The sequence below is a fragment of the Crocodylus siamensis genome, chromosome 4 (genome assembly GCF_052110815.1).
Source record: "Crocodylus siamensis isolate JL-2025a chromosome 4, ASM5211081v1, whole genome shotgun sequence".
Classification (NCBI taxonomy): Eukaryota; Metazoa; Chordata; order Crocodylia; family Crocodylidae; genus Crocodylus; species Crocodylus siamensis.
In genome coordinates, this window is record NC_143398.1 from 35622912 (window position 1) to 35629731 (window position 6820).

The 6820-nt window shown below is 42.8% G+C and overlaps 1 pseudogene; it reads right to left on the reverse strand.

The window, feature by feature from the left end:
- Positions 1 to 4802: 4802 nt before the first annotated feature.
- LOC149865630 (U2 spliceosomal RNA) lies at positions 4803 to 4931 on the reverse strand (annotated as a pseudogene).
- Between the last annotated feature and the right edge of the window lie 1889 nt (positions 4932 to 6820).

Here is a 6820-nt window from a genome sequence, read left to right on the forward strand (position 1 = left end):
TAGCTTCTAGGTGCTTCCGGAATAAATGATATCGATAGAGTTTTCTCTTCTTTTCCTTTCTTTACTTAGATTTATATCTATATGTTGATAAAACTCCCTGGTACAGCATGGGGTTTTTTTGTTTGTTTTAATGGGGGATTGGCTGAGGCAAGGGGCTGGAGTTTGGAAGCTTACAGGGAGACTGCCAGTGGTTCGGTAAGGAGACTGGGATGGAAAGCCAAGAATAAAAATGTTGGGGGTTTGGAGGAGGCAGAGAGACAGAGGGAGACCAAGAAGAGGTTAAGGTGGGGGATGGGACATGTATGTGCCAAGAAGTTTATATTTAGGAACCGGTACATTTGGGACTGGCTGCTCCAAGAAACTGGAACAAGATGTTGTGGAGGGGGTGGAAATGAGGGACACTGTGAAAGGATGAAGAACGTGGGGAAAAATACTGGGAGATAGTGGGCACATCTACATGAGACATTTACTGCAGAATTGCCTAATTAGCTCTGTAGTAAATGTCTTGGTGTCTACGAGTGCGGTACTATTAGGTCGCAGGAAATTAATAAACTCCACAGCAGGTTAGTACTTGCAAATACAAGTACTATCCTGTTGCAGGCTTTTTGTGTGCAGCATTGCACGTATAGACTCTGACCTGCTGGCTGGGGCATGAGGGTGCTTCACTGAAACACCTTCTTGCCCCAGCCAGCCCCCACATAGCATGTTGAGTCAGGTTGGAGCAGCCCCAGGCTGGCAGGCTGACTCCCAGGGCCCCCTGTCAGTGCGGGCTGCTCCAACCCGGCTCAACATGCTGCAGTCCCAGGTGCCCTTGTAAATGTGGCACCTAAGAGCAATAAACTCCAGTGTGATGTGCCAGAGTTTATTGCTGCACATTCATATGCACATGTAGATGCACCCAGAAAGGATGAGGATCCTGGGAAGGAGGAAGATGACTGGAAACCAGGTTGAGAAATGAGGCAGATGGGATGAGGAGGTAGCATGGTGGTGATCGGAACTGATTGGGCATGGAGACTAGAGACAATGATTAGGTTAAATAGGAAACTGGAAATGGCTGGGTAAAGAGACTACAGTGAGGGATGGTTAGGAGATATTTAGCTGAACAGTGTAGAGAGATGGACTACAGTTTTTCTGATCAGACTTGCGGATACTTGAGAAGATGAAGAGCTGGTCTGTACTGCTGTTGTGCCAGCTCCAGGGTGGATGGATCTGAGTATGTCTCTGCCCCGATCTGCAGACATGCCCCAGACCTGGAAGTTCATCAGTGAGGCTAATTCAGGTTCTTTCCCTCGTACCCACTATCATGACCTTTGGTAGGCTTTACAGCAACTGCTGGGAATGAGCCTGAAGCAGCCACTCTGAACTTTCAGGTTTGGAGCATGCTTGTGGACTTGGGTGAAAAGGGCATGTTTAACCCTGTCTTCACCAGGACACAGTGCTGCCATAGTAAAGATAACTTCTTTGGAACAGAGACTAGAATTAGCTCAGTGAGAAAAGTAGGACTGGAAGACATAGTACAGAAGGGACATAACTGCTGATATCAGTATGATGCCAGATGGCTAAATTGATGTTTTTTGCACTTTGCTTTTAAAAACCTAAGAAGTTTCAGACAAATATACATGAGTGTGCATGCGCACGCACACACACACACGCACGCACATGCACATAGAGCAAAGTCAAACCCTTGAAAATTATGGAATGGCATAATTAAGGCTGCCCCAATCACTCACTTCTGTCCTGTAGAAAAAAAACTGATCATGTGGTTAAAGACTTTTCAGTGTTTCTGTTTCTATATGCCTACACTCTTGTCTAGTTTTTAAGCATTTCTGCACAGAGATTGAGAGTTATTTTATTAGCTATATCTTATATATACATCTACATAAGAATAATATTTTGGCATTTTAAAACTTTCTAAATAAGACATTTTGAGTATTGAAAAATAAGGCTCACAACTCTCATACAGCAACATGAGAATGTAGAAAAACAGAAACAGAAAACATGGAAAGATTTCACGTAGCAGCTTGGTTTGAAACAAAGCTTTACTGGAGCGACTGGACCTTTTTTCACCTCTTGCAGTCCCAGTGAAATTCAGTACTTGTTTTAAAACTTCTCCCAGGGGAAAAAGTACCCATTTCCTTTTAGCTTTAGCTATCTTTTATTTTAAAACACTATGAAGCTGTCTTCCGATGTACTGCTACAAAGTTCACTGGAATGTATCATCATCTGACAGTATCAGACACTGCCTGTACAGAGCTTATTGTGTTCAAAGAGAGTTTAGAATTCCAAGCTGAAGAGCTATCTTGGCATCCATCTGTCAACATTCACCAAGGCATGCTTAAAATAAACTATTAAGGCCCTCCTAAATCACTCTCTATTGCACTCTCTGTGCAATTTCCCTTATTAAAAGCATAGCTGGTTCATCATGTCAGTTTTAGCTTTAGTAGAGAGCTACTATGGGTCTTCTGAGATGACCTGGGAGTTTCCCTGATATTTTCCTTTGGGAATTATCTACATCCTGTTATTGGAGTGTTTTTCCTTTTTCTCTTATAAAGAGAAAGATGTACGGGAATGTGATTGTTATCCTTTCTGAAATGTCTCTGGCTCGTGTCTGGCGCCAGGGGGATGTTTTAACCCAAGAGATGCTGGTTTAAAAACAAAAAAAAATAGGAATGTGCTAATTGCTGTTTTTAACCAGTCTGAAGAGAATGCTCATTTTTCATGCATACTTTATTGGCGGGGTGGGGAGGGGAGGAAGCTTTCTATACTTCTACCAGCTTCCAAGGGACCCTACTTCTATGAAACTATGAAACTTATCAAGCTTCCTCTTCTTTCCTTAAGCTTTCCATGAATTTAAGTGAAAGCTACCAAAATGACATGCTTTTTTTAATGGGAGATTTCTACTGTAGTAAACAGCCACTAGAGGGGACTAATACTCTGTGCTTGAAAATCTAGATGCGTCTAGAAACACAGCAGAGTGGGAAGTCCTGAATCTGAGCTTCCTACTACTAATACATAAGTGTCCAATCCTTTGTTATTTTGTTTTGCCTGGATCTCAAATAAACATATCACAGTAGAAGGGCAAGTTGCTTCCTGTAATTACTTAGAAGGTGTCGGATTATTTATCATGTCCCTAATGTGGACTATCTCTGTATAAGATGCTGTGATATTAATATGGCAGTGACTATACTAATATATGATACTAAACTGCTGATCAAAGCTGGTGAGAATTGTGGGTGAAATCCTGTCCCAAATGAGGTCAATGGGGAAACTCCCATTGAATTCATCAAGCCAGGTTTTCATCCCAGGCTTTTAAAATATACAGCTCTTATATAAGTGGCATTTGGTTAAGCAAAAGTTTAATTCCCCTGCCCCACCAAAAAAACTGGAAGGAGCAATGGATAAACTGAAAGCACATATAATGATGTTTTTCAACCTTCTGGGCCTGGTGCTTTTGAAAGGCTCTAATGGTTTTAGATGAGGAGAGAAAATTAAAAGGTATTTGTCAAATAAGGATGCATTTGTGGGTACATTTATGAGAGTATTTAAAAAAAAACAAACAAGAAACCAGCTGATATAAGGACATCTCTCAATTAGCCTTTAGCTCCTCTTGTAGGTATATGATATCTTGGTCTTCGGATTACCCATGCATGCTTCTGTGCTTCAGTAGGGTCAAAGATTTCTCTTTGGCTCAATGAGTCTGTGAGGGTTTTGGGGCTTCCTCCATCTTTGATTAATGACAAATCTTACTATTTTCTGCTTTTCTTCAACAGATACCTGCCTGGCTTGGTCAAGTGGTATGCTATAGCAAATAGCTGGCGTAGTTTCCAATAAAAAATGATAAAAGAAGGAATCACTCTTGCACTCCTCCTTCCCTCTGCCCTGTCATGCTGCTCCTAGCTACTTTAATACCACCTTCCAGTCAAGCCCTAATACAAAACAAGCTTGTTTTTGTATGACTAATACTCTGTGCTTGAAAATCTAAATGGGTCTGGAAAGACAAAAGAGTGGGAACTCTCGAGTCTGAGCTTCCTACTACTAATACATAAGTGTCCAATCCTTTGTTATTTTGTCTTGCCTGGATCTAAAATAAACATATCACAGTAGAAGGGCGCAAAAACAAGCTCCCCCAACTTTGCAAACTACTAGCTCTGGCCTTATATTTCTTGCAGTGCTATAAATGTGTGCCTGTCCATGGCTTCTGTAACTACCTAAAAATTGAAATCTTTCTCTTTCATAAAGTTCTAACTAGCATATTTACTCAAATATATGACCCCTCAATAAATCTGATATAATTTCTTTTGACCAACTTATTTCCCTTGCACCTTCCTTACTGTCAGATCCTGCGCTCTCTGACCACATGGAAGTGAGAGGCAAATTTGAAAACAGACTTCAAAATAAACATACATATAGTAATTTATAGTACCTTGCCTATATACAAGTACCCATAGACTTAATTCATTCAGAATTGATACACTTTAACCTTTTTTGAAACTGCTGCAAGTTTTAGCACAGGCACCCTATAGACAGACTTTTAAACAGCACTTTGACAGCTTCTTATATATAGGTTGGGGATTTTTTTCTGGTTTTTTTGCACCGGTCCTGGAAGCACTGCAATACCAGGTCAATGCACAGAGTGGATGGAGTAAGCTCCGGTTCCACCACCCAACACCAAAAAGAATCTGCTCAATATAGACCTCCGATGAAGGATATATCAGTGACAATCACCTGCCCTGGGAGCCCACCTACATGGTCACGCTGCTTCCCCTGCCAGGATATAGTTTTTTTATTTTTTTTTTATTTTTTTTTTTTGCACCGGTCCTGGAAGCACTGCAATACCAGGTCAATGCATGGAGTGGATGGAGCACGCTCCGGTTCCACCACCCAATACCAAAAAGAATCTGCTCAATATAAACCTCCTGTAGAGGACATATCAGCGGGCCAAAAGCCCCACATGAGCGGAATGCAGCGTGGTCACGCTACTTCCCCTGCCAGGTAACCACCTGATTGATCATGGTGTCTCCCCTCCCAGGATATAGTACTTATAGATTAGTCCAAAGCCAAAAGGCTCATGATTTGTCATATAGTTCATTGGGCTAGGCCCCAGCAGAGTTAACAGCATTTTAAGCCATGGTAACCCCACACCTCAACACTGCTCAGTATGTGTATGTGCACTCCAGATACCCCCCACAAAGGATCCATGTGCCAACTAGCCCTCCTGCTCATGCCTGGAACTGGGTGTTCTTGTCACAAGTCCTGGGATCCTCCAAAAATTTACATGCAGATAAGGTGCAGGTTGGGATCCACCTCAAGGAGGGTAGGGCCACACTAATCATTTGTGACAGGCTGAGAGAAGAGATGACAGAGAGATCCTGGGTGAACTGTTTGGAACCTCATTTAGTGATGTTTGCCAGATATTTAAGGCTGGTGAAGAAACAGGAATCATTGGAAATGGGAAAGAAAGACACATCTCAGCTGTGGGAGTGAAGAGGGAATGTATTTAACGTAATGATTCATCATGACTTGAAAAAGAGTCGGCACTGAGGGGTACAGCATATAATAGGTACTACCATATATCTTATTCAGATGGGCTTCACTAATCCATTCTTGTGGTAGGTTCCTGTGAGCATGTTTTGGGGAACAGGGATGGGCCTAGAAGAGGGGGCCTAAACATAGGCTGTCTCAAACCCCACTGGCTGGATTGTCACATCCAGTGGGATCACTCTTTCTCTGGCCAAAACCCACAAAATAAAGTACTGAAATTCACCATATGGAATGTCTTTACTTTCGTGGACTCCCTGAAAAGTGAGTATCCTGAAAGAATTACTGCCATAGTAGCTAGAGAACTTGCAAGATATGATGCTGATATTGCTGCCCTAAGCAAGACCCGCTGGGCAGATGAAGACCAGCTGAAAGAAGAAGAAGGTGGCTACTTTCTTTTTTTTTTTTTTTTTTGGATAAGGAAAGTGACCTGATGAGAGGCGCATTCACAGGGTTACTTTGCCATCAAAAACAGGATTGTCAGCCAGCTTTCAGAATTCCCTGTGGGCATTAACAAATGCCTTATGACTGTCTCAGGCTCAGTATCAACTGGTATGCTATGGTCATCAGTGAGTACACCCCCACATTTGTCGATGAAGAAGTCAATAAGGAACAGTTCTCTTGATACAGTCCTGACTGCCACTGCCAAGGAAGACAAGCTCATCCTCCTGGGTGACTTCAGTGCAACAGCTGAGCAACATTCTGAACTCTCGAATGGTACCACTGGGAAAGAGGGGGTGGAGAAAATCTATTCCAGTGTTATTTTCCTCCTCAGCAAATATGCAGAGCATGACTTGTTCATCATGAATACCATCTTCAGACAGAGTGACAAATATGAGACCACTTGGAAACATCCACATTCCAATCACTGGCACCATCTTGACTATATTAGTGTCAGAGCCCATGTTTATACCTATGTCCATATCACCTAAGTCCTGAGAGGTGCAGATGACTGTTGAATGGACCACCGTTTACCTAGATTATGGACATACAGCTTTCACCACACCAGGGTGTTCACCACACCATTCTAAACAATGGAACAGCAGGGTGCCAGACTACCAAGCGTTGACCCTGAGATGGTGCAGAGTCACTTGGAAGGACTGGATGCGTTTAAGTTGGCAGACCCGGATGAGCTCCATCCAAGGGTACTGAAGGCATTGGCTGATGTCACTGCATAGCCACTGGCAAGAATATTTGAGCACTCGTGGTGCACAGGCCAGATCCCAGAGGACTGGAAAAGGGCCAGCGTGGTCCCTATTTTCAAGAAGGGGAGGAAGGAGGG